This window comes from Micrasema longulum, unplaced genomic scaffold (genome assembly GCF_059751315.1).
Source record: "Micrasema longulum isolate JH-2025_06_02 unplaced genomic scaffold, ASM5975131v1 h1tg002402l, whole genome shotgun sequence".
NCBI classification, from domain to species: Eukaryota; Metazoa; Arthropoda; class Insecta; order Trichoptera; family Brachycentridae; genus Micrasema; species Micrasema longulum.
In genome coordinates this window covers 66,477-82,156 of record NW_028279550.1, presented here as the reverse complement: position 1 = coordinate 82,156, position 15,680 = coordinate 66,477, and the positions used below count along the sequence as shown (strand labels likewise).

Genomic DNA, 15,680 nt, shown 5'->3' with positions numbered 1-15,680 from the left:
TATAAAAATTCAACTTTCCTACCTACTTAATACTTCAAATAAATGCTACGAAAATGTTTTGAATCAACAATAATAGATGTCTCGCACACTCACGATTGGAATATTTTATAAAGGAAATTGACTGTCGAAATTTAAAGTAGGTGTATTTATTTTCTAAATAAAGCGCGATTTTACCAAAATTCACACAACGAACATTTTTTCAGTGGAAATGTAAATGGTTGTGTAAAAATATTACAAAATGTAAAAATATTATTGAACCGCCTGCGTTCTGTTGCGCGTCGGCGTCGGTGATCGAATCCATTTCTTAGCTGAGCCAAGAAACAAACCATTTTTGATTCCTCAATTAGACGCTGCTGGCGTTGTGTTGGTAGCATTGCTGTTTCCTTCGCTCAATGTTCATTTTACTTGTTATCAAATTCTTGAATGACAGTTCGCTAGGCGCGCAGATGGTGGTCGGTGGTCACATAGAAATTCACGAATTTTCCGATTTATTTTCCACATTTTTGTTGTGTTTGTGTTGAAGTGATTGTTTTGGCGTCACCAGGCGTATAAATATCGAATGTTCTTCCGTTTATGAGATTGTAAGTCTAACTCTTAATTTTTATGTCATGTTTTAGTGTGAGACCTTTATTTATAGACTTTTTGTTGTGACATTGGACATAGCATTTTATTTGACAATTACAACGAAAATTTCAATCCGGCAGTCGTAATGGCTATTTTAAACAGTTAAGGTGATATTATTCCTAAGCTGTTTCATTCGGTTCCTCGTTGTCATTCAACTTTTCTTTATTCATCTATTTTCACGCTACTAGATATCTTATCAAGAAATGTTGTCGTAACTAAAAATAAAATTGATATAATCTCGGTGGTTTTATGATATGCCGCATTTAGCGTCCAAACATTGACTTGATAAAATAAAGCATGTTGTCAAATTCCAATAAACCGTTTTATAGTACCGATGATTTGATTTCCCGACCGAGCATCCTTTAATTAGCGTTTTATTGAAAATCGTTATTTCAATTTCCAATTCGAATCCTTTCACAAAATCCCACAATATGGACTTATTCTAAAACTTAAGATAAAATAAAATAGAAGGGCGTTTGTGTGACAGAAGACAAAGGATTTTTTTATGTAAGGATTTTAATCTCTAAAAATTCTGGAAAACTGTATATGACATGTATCATTATCGTAATGCATTATATTTCATAAATTTTCTGTCAGAAACTACAAAAGAAAGCTTTCTTTGTTCAAAAACATTGATAAAAATAACCATATCATGCAATAGGTACTTAAATTCAAATAAAAAAAGCAGATTTCAATATATTTATTTTAATTTAAACACTTTATATACGTACACTTATTCTTTATATATTTTGATGTTTCATTTTATTTTTTTACATTGTTTAAACCGTTATTTTGTTGCATTATTGATTAATTTAGATACTTTATATACCATATTTAAATCATTAAAACAATTACGTTTTTGTACTATATCCTGTTAATATTAATGAAATTATTATTTTGTATACTGGCTTATGTTTGTTACTTCATATGTATGATTTATATTTTTTTAGTTTTATATGCTTTTAATGCTATTTCTTTCAATTGGATTGTTATTGTATCATATGTAATTATTATTCAAAGTATTTAATGTTATTACTTGTATTGTTTTTTTCAATATATTGTATCATATGTACTTATTAATCATTTTAATTAACTTTAATTTTTAATGTTGTTAATTATTGGGGCTTAATAATTAACAACAAAAAATCCAGTATCCATGAAAAATAATTGATGTTTGTAAACGTTAAAATACACACTTTTTGAATATACAAAAAACAGCATCCTCCGATTTTTTGGAATATGCATTTCAGTCGAATGCAACCCTGGAAGTTCGATGAAAAACATATATTCACTCCTAACTTTTTTTCTGATAAACATATTAAATATATTATTATTTACCAACCTGAGTCACGTTAATTATATTATTTTGCATTTTTTTTGTTGTTAATTACTAAGCCCTAATAATTAACTAAAAAAACAAAAAAAAATCAAATTTAAAAGCCGTAATACTCGTATATTAGTGAATTTGTATGCAATTGTAATTAAAAAATATATTTATAAATATTAGGGCGGGTGTATTGGCTCCTCGTAATATTAATTTTCTAGCCCAAATAATATTAATTTCTATCGTACATATGTAATATGTATATTTGTATAAACTGATACATAAATGTAAAATTTATGTCAAAAGAATATAATTAAAAGTAGTAACATATAAGTTAAGATTTTTTTTCATTACGATGATGTGTATGTTTAATATATTTTTTTTAAAACACAGAATGTTGGAAAAAAAATATCAAAGCCATCATGAACATGATCACAATACCAGAGAAAATGTAAAAAGGGGACTCCCATTTATCAAAAAGGCGAAGTCATAAAATTATCTAATGTTTAAGGTAGTAAAAATATTATGTAATGAAAAAAAACATCTATGAAGAAAAACAAATCTAAATCCAAACAGGAGGTTAAGAAATGTGTATTAAATAACTTAAAAATAAAATAAATGTACATTGTTATTATGAGAGCACACATAAGAATATTTTTATGTCTGCCCTATTTCAAGATTCAAAATAAAAATATTATGTGATGGGGTAATTCAATACTTTTCTTTATTTCTCGTTTTAACGTATACTCACATAAAAATAATTCAAAAGAACCAAAGTTTTGTTATTAGTACTTACGTCATATGCAAAAAAATACTGCGCTTTCGTATTTATTAATTTTACTTCCAACAAATATAATATACAGGTGTTCATTAAACCCTGTCACATCCGAAACCACGATGATCAGTATGAGCAAGAAGACATATTGGCACATTAAAATATTTTTTTAGAACAAATAAAATTCAAAAAAATAAAATATCAAAAATAGCAAATGGTTCCTTACTTCTGCAGGGTAGAAACGAGGAGGAGGAGGGGGGAAACTGATACTGCGCCGTGCTCCCCTCACTTCTCCCCTGCTGAAGTAAGCAACCATTGGTTTTTTTAATATTTTACTTTAAAAAAAATTCTTTGTTCTAAATATTTTTTTAAATATGCTTATATTATGTCTTCTTGCCCATACTGATCATCGTGGTTTCGGATGTGACAGGGTTTGAAAAACACCCCGTATATAATATATGAGGGCATTGAAAGCAAAGATAGCAACCCCCATTTTTTTTTTTTTATTTGGTTATGATTTCATTGTGTAGTTTATCAACTTTATTTTTATAAAAATCATGAGTTGAGTTGCAAATATAGTTTAAAATCATACTTCTGATGGTTTGAAAATAGTGCAAACATAACAATACCCATCAGCCATTTATTCGACCAATGACAGACTTGAGATTTAAATTTTCAAAATGACCGTGCTATACAAATATTAATAAAGTTATTTGATTTCGTGTTTCTATTAAAGCAAATTTATTAGTATCTTAAAGTTTAAGTTAAGTGAAAATAACATTTCTAACATAGAAACTTTCTTTGGCATAAGTGTAGCAGTTTTTGTTATTTTTCTCGAAAACACCAACACGGGAGTATGCTAACTTGGATTCTAATGCCCTCATATATCATATATATCGGTAGAATGGCAGAAGAGACCGTCTCTATTTTTTGTTGATATTTAGGAGAGATGAAAGAAGACTCAAATTCGAGACTTTAATCTATAAACTAAAATATTTCAGTAGGGCTGTTCAATAATTGATTATCATTTTAAATGATGCTGTTTTTTATTTATTACTAGCGGACCCGACAGACGTTGTCCTCCTCAAAAGTTGGCTCGCCTGCTATTAACTGGTTGAAAAAACGTTTCCTTGTAAATAAGGATACACGTTATTTATTTTTGCAATTTAATAAGGGTGAGGTTTTTGTTTTACCTTTTCATGTGATTGGCTTATAGGCCTCGTCGTGCTTAAATCAAAATCATATAAAAATGACTACTCAAGTGCCATAATCCACGGAGAAAATACGGGAATACGTGTTAATGAAGAAAAGTCAGACCTCGTTTTACCCTGAGGATGAGTTGAGTGTCATAAAATTATGACACTCAACTCTTGCTCAACGCGAATTCAGTCATCCTTTCACCGCGAGCCGGGTTTTGACGTGACTTCATGTTTAATTCAAAACTAAAAGAAAATAAATAACTAAAAGTATTTTTTTTGTCCTAGCTTCAATTTTATTAAGTTGTTATTTATTTAATTTGTACCTGTATATTTAATACAAGAAACTGTGTTTACCATTGTTGGAATGGACTGTATAAGTCCGTCAATAAATAAACAATAATAAAAGGAAAATGAATATATCGTGAAAGCGTGCAAAAATTATCCGTTTAAAAGCAAAAATACTTTTCATTGATATGTAAGTACCTATTTAGGTACTTGTTTATGATTGAATTCCAAAACCAAATCGTTTTAATATTCAAATATTGAATATAATTAGGTACCTAGTACTTAAGTACTTGCTTATGGTTGAATTCCAAAACATAAAATAATAATTTTCTAAAATATAGCATTATTTTTGCAAATGTCAAACTCTGCGCTATTTACCGACAGTGGTGTATTTTATGTAAGAATCGGTTTTTCAAAAATATATCAAATATCGGTTAAAATTTTTAAGCTTTACTAAAAATCCATTAACAATAAGTTTAAATGTAGAAATAAGGGAATTGTAAGGAAATTGATCAATCTAGTATCCATGAAAAATAATTGATGTTTGTAAACGTTAAAATACACACTTTTTTTATATCCAAAAAACAACATCCTCCGATTTTTTTGGAATATGCATTTCAGTCGAATGCAACCCTGGAAGTTCGATGAAAAACAAATATTCTCTCCTAGCTTTTTTTCTGATGAACATATTAAAGATATTATTATTTACAAACCTGAGTCACGTAAATTAAATTACTTTGCAAAAAACCGTATTTAAATTGGTCCGGTAATTATCGAGTCCATAAAAGACAAGCTTTCATTTATTCATTTTTTTATATTTAGATTTTATTTATTTGTGTATTTAATAAAACTGTTGAAAACTAACTTCTGCAGATGGTCTTTTCTGCCACCTGGCTACCGGTATATTTTATATTACGAGTATGAACAAAAATAGTTATTTTATATTACGAGTATGAACAAAAATAGTTATTTTATGTTACGAGTATGAACAAAAATAGTTATTTTATATTACGAGTATGAACAAAAATAGTTATTTTATATTACGAGTATGAACAAAAATAGTTATTTTATATTGCGAGTATGAATATTATTTTATCTTACCTTCTTAGCGCAAAATGTATTTCTACAGTTGAAGAATCAATCCGGGCCCTATGCAAAACTGGGTGTGGATAGAGAAACTATGATGATGATATTTTACCTAGAAAAATGTTGTATTCTGTTTTTTCGTATCAAATTTTCCGTATCAAAATTGAAATATTCGGCAAATTATAAGAACGCTAATATTTCTTTTCTCGAAAAAAAATTTTAAAACGTTTTATTTGGTAATTAATATTTTAAGGCTATATTGTGTTAATAAATAAAGTAAGCATTGTGTATTATTCTAAATTATTTTACGTAATGAAATTGTAATTATTAACCTCGATGCGCACAATTTAATTATTTCGTTATGGAAAAGGAAGTAAATTTATATTGTAAATACCACTGGTAATCCGCGGATGTTATTTTTCCGTGATCAATAAATTAGTGTAGGTAAGTGTCTAGAATCCAAATGTTAAAATGAAACAATAGAATATACTTTGATTTCAACTAATTAACGACTAAACTAAAAAAAAAGAGAAACATTAGGTTGAATATCAAGTAGTTATTATTTCTGGAAATTGTTCGCCTACATCAGTGTTTCTCAACCTGTGGTTCGCGACTCCCTAGGGGGTGAAAAAAGTAAAAATCAATGGTGGAAATAAGTGGCATACAGCCAGCGACCGACCGAAGTTTTGGTTTCGGTTTCGGCTAGTTTCGGCCGCGGTTTCGGTTTTGGACGAAATTTGGCTGAAATTTCGATTCAGCTGAATCCTGCGGTCGAGATATGCCAGATAACGTTCGGCTGTATAAGTTATATGTACAACATAACCACTAACCAAAAAACACTAAAAAGTAAGAAATTTTCTCATTTAAGATACGGGGTTTCAGGGCCAAACCCCGAACTTCAGAGGAATATTCCCCACGGTAAGCATTTAAAAAATCCTCATTAAATTTTTCAAAAAAGTAATTTTATAATAAAAAAATATTTGTTTCGTCTCAAAATGGAGTAAGTCTTTAATTTCTTGGATTAGCATCCCTTCCACAACTCCTCCTCAAGGAGAGGGGTAGGGGTTTGTGGAGGGACTGCTTGTCCGACAAATTAAGGATTTACTACATTTTGAGATCATAAAAAATACTTTTTTTTAATGACTTTTTGGAAAAATTTTATTAGCATTTTTTAAGCTTACCACGAGGAATTTTCTTCTGAAGTTTCGCGGTCTGGCCCTGAAAAACCGTGTTTACCCATGCTTTTTAATTTAATTTTTATTTATTTATTTCGTACATTTAATTATATATACATTATTTTTTTTATAAACTTTGTCCAGCTAACAAGGGTACATACCCCGTTCCATGCTAGACAACCACATTTTAATACCTAATAATAATTTAAAAAACTCATGTAAGGTTTAATGATAAAAACGCCAAATTTTAGGCGTTTTGAAGTTACTTTTAACAAATTTAAATAAATAAATACAACAAGGTTTCAGTTTTTGCTGAAACTAGAACAATAGCTGAAATTCAGTTTCGGCTGCTGAAAATCTTGTTTCGGTCGGTGATACAACATACAAGTAATATAATAAAATTAAGGTCCTGTGGTGGAGAGGGCAATATTTTTAAGGTGATTAAGATCTGGCAGCCTGCCCCCCCCCCTCCTTAAGGATTTAGTCACCTTAAAAAGATATGGCACCACCCGCTTCCTCCCTCAGTCCTTAATTTGATTTATTTTGTCAACAAATAAATGGTTCTGGGGGGGGGGGGGGGTGGTCAGCCAGATCCTTTTTTACTCGTAAGGGGGTCGCGTGTTCTATCCATTGGTATGAAACAGGCCTACATAATTATATTTTTATAATACTTATATACATGCTCGTGTTCTTACCTTTTAATCTATACTTAAATCTCTTTTTTTAATGAAAATAATTGTTTTGATTCTGACATTTCAATTTTGTGCATAACGCTGCTTTCTCATTTTTTTTTTAAATTCGCACAGTAAATTTTATCAAGAACATAATAGACTCCTATCATTATCATCACTACTTTCAATCTACATCCGATGGGTCATAAAGCACTTGTAAATTCAGCGTATCCCAATTATCTGTTACATGCTCATTGCCACAATTACGGAAGCCGCAACTACTACACTCATTTTCGAGATTTTTACAGAGTTGCCATTGAATCAAAAACACTTGTCCAAAATTCTGGTTCTGTTTCACAGATAACTGTATTCTTTAACCGCCTGGACACGTTTAAAATTGATACCTTTGCGTACCAGGTTATTGTATACAATTACTTGCAATGAGGAACTTCAGCCCTAAGGGAAATTGGATACAAAAAATGTTTTCTTACGCGGGGTAAAAATTAGAGCATTCAATTTGTATCGCCAAGTTTCTTGAAAATGTACAGAAAAAAATAATAAGAAATATTTTGATAAAAACGCATTACTTTGAATGACGTCACTGTTTCATGTAAATCAACGTATGATCTGAGAGCTATGGAAGATTCCCGGTCTGCTTGTCGCTTCTGCGCCAATGGGAAGAACTGAATGAGAATAAGTGGAAATAAACCCCTGACGTTACACGCGGAGTTATTTCAGAAATACAAAATATTGAAAAAATCGTAGCGCTGATAAAACGATATACAAAAATTGAATTTTTTTTTTTAGTTAGTTTAATAGTCTATTAACAACTAAAAAAAACTGAATTTCCTCATTGACGAGGGAAGTTTATTTCCAAATATTCTAATAAACGAGGATAAGGAAACATCGGTTTATTTTTGGACGTCCGCGTCCGGTCTTGACGGGCACATCCCTATTGTAATTTTAGTACCGTAGGTAATAAAATGAATTCATATAATGAACCTTCATAAACCACACAATAGTCCACCTAATTCTATTTTGGTTCGACATTGACTTACATCCATTGTCTCCTCGCCTCAATTGTGGCAATTTACTAAATAAGTTTTATAAATTAATGGCCAGGCACTGCAAAGGTTTAGTAAAAATGCAGTGGCGTAGGCGTATGGGTGGGCGATCATGCGGTATATATGCCACCGCCAAATAGATAAAGTAGCCACTCAACTAAGCGGCTAGGCTGTTCATTGAATGCTGGCATACGAAAGGCTTGAACGTTGCTTAGCCTCTTTAATCTTAATATAACAATTATATATGTTTTAAAAATATTTTGTTATGTGAACTTAGGTTGGGTTAAGTTTTATTTAAAAAAAGTTTTTTTGCTTAACTTAAAACTTAATAATCAATTCATAACTTGACTTTATAAGTTAAGTAAAAACGTTTTTTTTTTATAAAACTTAACCCAACTTATCCTAACTTGATCCAGCGGCTTTTAGTTCAGCCGTTTTCAAAGGGCTAGGTTTGAACCAGCAAACGCATTGAACGTTGAGCTATCTTTATTTATTCAATGAACGGCCTAGACGTTCAGTTGAATGTCGGCATTTAATGAACAGCCTAGCACAGTAGAGTGACTGATTTAACTATTTGGCGGCGACATATACAATCCTAATTTTCCTCATATTTCCTCTTTTAATTCTCTTTATTTTCCCTTCTCACTCTCACCTTGTTTTATCGCTTTTTCTTTTCCTTCCACTTTTATGAAAAAAATTGTTTTAAGACGCATTATTTTATTTTATTTATTGTTTGAACCGTCGTATAATTTTATTAATCAAAAATGAATGCATATAATTGTACGGCAGGTCCTACTATATTATATGTTCTCTTTTGATGTATCTTAAGTAAAAGAATTAAATCTGTAGGTTTTTCCAAATTTTTTGTATTCTAAATAAATAAATAAGCTTAGTGAATATCCCCCTTGAAAACCGAGAAAAAAAGGAAATTCAAATAGTTGATCAGTTAAAAATTTCCTTACGATATCAACAAAGTTCGTAAATTAATTATACACTGAAAAATGTTTAATTTAAAAGTGTGTCAAAAAGCTATGTTTGAAATCGCAAAATTCAGTATTTAAAATATCTAAATAGCCACGACAGATAAGTAATTTTTGAACATAACTCTTTTGGGCAATTAATTGCAAAAAATAATAGTAATTATATAAACGAATGTGAAAAGGAAGTAATATTAGAAGATTCTGATAGCATGATTTATATGTGATTTACACATATTAATATTTTTAAACATTTTATAATGGATATTAATACGTTACAAACTAAACAATGTATGTACTTTTTCGAAATCAAGTACTTGGGGACGAGTGATACTTTAATCCGCAAATTTGGAATATCCAGTGACCGGTTTCATCGCTTTCCCAGTCTCGAAGATGTCGCGAAAGTGATGAAACCGGTCACAGATATTCCAAATTTGTGAATTAAAGTATAACTCGTCTTTTATTTCTTTAATTAATTACAATTAACTTCCATCAAGTATTTTGACTTACAACGTTAAGGTTCGATTAGATAAGATTTTCGCTTAGTCTCGGATTTGATTCCCGACATGGTTGACATAAAATATTTATTTAAAAAGGGTGTTTTCACACTAGAATATTTCGTAGTCCCTTGACTGGCACCTGAAGCGTAAGACTAATCATCTTGCCTTCATGTAACAAAAATGATCATGATACGCTGCGATTTGTGCACCAATGCAGTGCCCTATGCATCATTATGTGTGGAAAGGGAATGATGATGATGTTACAAAAGTGTATCTACGCCACTGTATGGAAGGTAGCACCGGTAAAATGTGCGGATGTTGTGGGGTTTTTGTGAAAATGTTTTGAACGGAAAATGAAGTAATTGAAGTTTTTTTTAGTATGTTTGTATATAAACTACATGTAGCCATAATATACGCACTGAAGATTATGTTAATTGAGTTTCTTTATTATGTTTCACACACCTAAGTTTCACGTTACATTACGTCGAAACTGCAATTAATCTGAATTTCGGCATTTATTTATTGTTTTGCAAGCGTATGTGTGCTAACATCATAACTACTTCAATATAATTGCATAAATAAAGTTAACTAGTGTAAAACATGACACTTCCTCTTTATCTTAAAAAAACAAAAATAATATAACTATACATTTTTACAGTTTTCATATTTTTACTAAAACTTAAATCGCACCAAGCCACTTTCTGTAGCTTCTTGGTGGAAATTATATTTATACTAACTTATATTATATTATCTACATTTATTTTATTTTATTTAATTTTATTTGGGAAATTTTGATAAATCCACCTGGTCCATGAAAAAGTATAGAAATTGAAAAAATAAAAATTTCAGGCGTTGCCTAGTATGTAGGTGAAATAATTCAATTAGATGAATCTCACCCGCATAAATAAAGGTTTCAGCTCTTTAACTTCACAAACATCAACAGATGAAAGAATTGAAGTAATATAGATGTTCAAATATGGGCAGAATGGTGAATGTTACACAGTGTGCAAAGTGGCCACTTAAACCAGCCAATGACAGGTCATAAGCCCTGTAGATGCCTTGACTTCTATATTACCTTCTTTAAAATGTTCTTCATCTCTGTTGTAATATGTTAATGTTAACAGCTCCCCAGGGAGTTGAATCCAGTCCTTAAGGGTCTACAAAAATTTGGACAAACTCAAAATATTGTTGACACACCTCTACACTTACAATCATACAAATACACACAAACACACCCTTTTGTTGTACCACAATTTAATATGTATGATTTTTATTTAGAAACTTCGCTGGTCTGTCTTTAAACCGTATCTTTTTTATGTTATTATATCATTGTCGACTGTTTATATCTGTAAAATAAATAAATACAATATGGCCATGACTGCAGTATGACCATGCATTTAAAAAAATACGAATAAAAATCTTGCATAAAGGATGTTTAAATAAAAGTCACGAAAAATGTAATGTGGCGTAGTATTTTATGAGTAAAGTTAGTTTTTATAGCTAATTGAGGAATAATATTGTTCAATAATGCCCAAGTTCTCTTTAACGACCCCATCAACCCAAAAGTCGCACTTAGTTGTGCTCCAAACTCGTCGCCATGGATACCCCAAAGAACGCCATAATAACCAATATGACCATTTTAGTGTGGCGATTAGTTTTCGTGCACGATTATAAATTATTTCACAACCAAGAAATCTAATTGTTGCTTTGTATCAAAATGATTTAATACGGAGTTTTATCAAGAAATATCTACAAAAAACATTAAAATCTTATCATGTTTTTTTCTTTATCGTTATTTTAGTGAATGAATCGTTCACACGTGACTGGACTGCTATCGTTTACGTTATAAACAAATACGCTTAAATAATATTAGAAATTATAAATAAACATTGACTGATAATAAAATGAATATAAAACAACTTTGTTCACTAAATTTAATTCGGGAATCAAACTCGCGACGCCAGTTTCACAGTTGGCCGCCGAACCAACTGCGCTACGATGCCCGTCACAAATAAAAAAATCATAAAGTTGGTGCTTTAAATATTAATTTTATTAAAACAAATATTTGTTTTGTGTAAAATTATTAAATATATACTATTTGCCGATTTTATAAAGTTTAAACTGCAATTATTATACTTTCCAGGGAAAGACAGGCAGGCAGGCTTATTGGGCTTTTACATGACCGGTACAAAATTAAAATTCAAACGTTTTATTGCAAAAGTCAATATGTAGGTCTTAATACGTGTATCTAAATTATATATATTTTTCAAAGTATACTTTATAGATACTCGTATATGAAAATAAAGATAAAATATTACGGTTAAGGAGGTTGGTACAAAATTAAATATTTTCAAATTTATATCTGTTTTGGGCAAAAAAATAAGTAAACAATTGGTATTATTTAAGTGAAGGTACGTAAAATACAGAAAGTCGGTGATTTTTACAGCATTCAAATAAAGTTTTATTTATTTTGATTTTATCGCCGTGAGAATTTTTATTTCGTGTCAACCATATTTATTGGAAAGTTAACAGACAATTATTAAATCATAAGATAAATATTATAAATTAATTTCATTAAGTCGGCCTCGTGGTGTAATGGTCAGCGCGTCTGCCTACATGAACGCGTCTGTTGACATAAAATATTTCATGAAGGTGTTTTTACACTAGAATATTGTATAGTCCCTGGACCGACATCTGAAACGTAAGACTGCTCATCTTACCTTCATGTAACAAAAAATATCAAGATTCGCTGCGATTTGTATACTAAAGCAGTGCCCCATGCGCAACTAGTTGCGGAAAGGGAATGATGATGAAGAATTTTTAATCTTAGAACCGGCAGTGGAAAACGAATCATATTAATTTCTCTGTACTCGTTTCCGAGCCGGTGTAGTCTGACAATTGGAGAGTTTACAAAACGATTCTGTCTATCAGACGCCCCAACAAAGGTAAACTGCAATCTTGTTCATCTATCTGGTACTTTGATACATATCAGTCTTATTAAAGCCTCGGCTTATGTGATAAAAGCGCGATGTATGTGATAATATTTTTAAGGATTTAAATGAATTAATGTGTGTGTGTGGTAGACGTGATCGAGTGTCAACTACACCGGTGTCAATTATTGGCGTTCACAAGCTCGTCTAGGGAACATTGTCTTTTTATTCCCTTTTATGTCATATTAATATCACATACAAATAATAATATTTAAAAAATAAGTATGCCAAGATAGAGAGTTAAGGCGTTCTATCCTCTCTGTCTACTCATACGGGGAAACGGCGTGATGGTTTGTTTGTTTAAAAATAAGTAAATAATTCAATAGTAAATTTTTATTTTAAAAAATTAAAAAAGTCGGTGTGACCCTTGAGTCTCACGTGATTGCGCCAATTTCGTAATATGAGGTGCAAGTTTAGTCAAATATAATCTCAAATCTCCTCTTTGACTTTGGTAATCGATTTGACGACTTTTTCAATACACGCGTTCCTGCACTAAAACCCTTCTCTACTAAATAGGAAGATGAAAATGCCATGATGGGTATTTTTTCTAATTTCTTTACGGTATTGATGGCGAAAACGAACCCAAAAAGCATTATAAACACATTGATTGAATACTATTTTTGCTTCGCAGTCATTTTGTAAGTCAATAAACTGCTCTATTTAATTTGAACTGGCACTTTCTACGTTTGATAAAAATGGATAACCAGCCTCGGACGGGACAAAGCTTTCACTCATAGGTGATATTTTAAACTTTTTTGAATGGGCCTATATTTTATATGAAGAACGTGATATTTATTTATTTATACATTAATCACATAAGCCAAATAACAAACAAATATTCTACTTAAATTTTTATTTACATCCCTACAGAGATGAGGTAGAATTTTTTCAAATTCAGGATTATGGATATTCGAGCGTTTACAGGGCTTATGACCTGTCATTGGCTGGGTTAAGTGGCCACTTTAAGTAGGTACTACAACATTCCCCATTCCGCTTATTAGCGAATATCCACACCAGGTAACATTTTTAATTTTTGTATTTATGTTACGAATCGAGAAACCATCCACAAGCGAGTTGGAGCGCGGTAAATTATTAATTAACGGAATTCTACTTAAACACTAAGGATAAATCAAGCAAGCGAAGGAGTGCGGTATAGCGGAATACTCTCTCATAGAGGATCTATCTGTTCCTATATATACGCAATGCCTGTTCTAAGGAACCGATATGTTGCGGCAAAAAATAATAATATAAGGTCGTATTTGCAAAAGTGTACACGTATATAATAAGTATGAAAGTAATATATAAGTATGTATATAATAAAATAAGTATGTATATAATATCATAAATATGTACATAATATATAAGTATGTATATAACATATATATGTACAAATTAAGTTATAATTGTCAACAAATTTTTTGACTCTTTGCTTCCCATGTCTATCAACCATTTGCCGAATTTTTTCCCAAAACATGTTGTAATTTCGTTTTTCCAGATGTAAGGCACTAAGTTATATAGCTTTGGTCCCTTAAAAAAAATAATCTTTAAAACACCGCAACACGCGCTCTAGGCTCCTTCCTCACAGACCTTCGTGTTTCGTGTGCATGGTGTGCCCTGTCTAGGGTATCCCAGTGTTTATGGGTTTCAATCAAAAAATTCTTATATAAGATTGCCTTGCATCAATAACTCGTAGAGTTTTAAACAACTCTTCACTCGGGGACCTATATGGCCTTTTTAGAATAACTCTCAAAACAAATTTTTGAGGTTTTACTAGTGGGTCTAATATAGTCCCAGCAGCTCCTCCCCAACCTACACATCCGTAGGCCAAAACAGAGTTACAGAGTCCATAATATACACTTCGTATGTCTATCATAGACAGTATATTACGTAACGTTACGAACACATATATTAGTTTTCTTACTCTACTCACTAGATAGTCAATGTGCTTTCTATAGTTTAGGTTAGCGTCAATAAAGATCCCCAAATATTTTATGCGATCCACTCTTTCTAGTTGATTACAATTGCAGAATGTGGGTTACATGTGTTTTGATTCATGAATTTTTAATCATAATGTATTTTTGGGTTGACCCTTAACTGTTGGACTAAACGTTACATATTTAGTTTTCGTAGTGTTAAGCGTGAGTAGATTATTATCAAGCCAGTTTTTATTAGAATTGATTCCTAACTTTGCGTTTTTGTATGTTTGTTCACAAGTTCTTCCCTTCACAACTAAAACTGTATAGTTAGCAAATGTACCAACTTTACCATCTATAGGCTACATAATTCATTGAAAAAATAAGATTTTAGGGCGTTGCCTAGTAAGTAGGTGAAATAATTAAATAATATGAATCTCACCCGCATAAATAAAGGTTTCAGCTCTTTGACAGTTGAAGGAATGTTGATGTTTAAATATGGGCAGAATGGTGAATGTTACACAGTGTGTAAATTAGCCACTTAAACTAGCCAACGACTGGTCATAAGCCCTGTGGATGCCTGGACTTCTATATTACCTTCTCTAAAATGTTCTTCATCTCAGTTGTAATATGTTAATAATAATATTTTGTCCGGTTAAGGGTTAGAAAGAGGAAAACGCACGCAAGGAAAAAGGTTCATTATATTATATCGATTGGTGCGAAGGTGCCCGAGAGGCGCAATGTACGTGGGAGCTTTATGTGTCTTGTGAAATGTTTGATGTTGCTAACCTTCTACATTAGAGCCGTGTTAGTTTTCCTAATGTGAGATTGTGATATTTCAGTACTTACACGTAATTCAGCATTACACGAGACTTATTATAAGACAATAAATAGGTTTCTCACGACTTAAAAAAACCTTTTGCATCTGTTTGGTAATATACTCGTAGCTATGAATTCTGTTACGAAATTGCGCCTAACGTATTTTCGATTCTCTTTTGTCCCCAGCGCCAAGACGAAATAGTAGTAGTCACCGGGTACTCTTAACTCACTCGTAAACAGTAGACGCTTTTTAAACTCTTGCTATAATAACATGCTGC

At 31.2% G+C, this 15,680-nt stretch overlaps 1 long non-coding RNA gene across 1 annotated transcript in view; it reads left to right on the top strand.

The window, feature by feature from the left end:
- Positions 1 to 427: 427 nt before the first annotated feature.
- Positions 428 to 15,680, top strand: part of LOC148272274 (uncharacterized) — a 40,213-nt gene continuing 24,960 nt past the window's right edge. The window contains exon 1 of the long non-coding RNA XR_015824885.1: positions 428 to 581. This is a non-coding gene — a long non-coding RNA (uncharacterized LOC148272274). The remainder of the gene's footprint in view (positions 582 to 15,680) is intronic.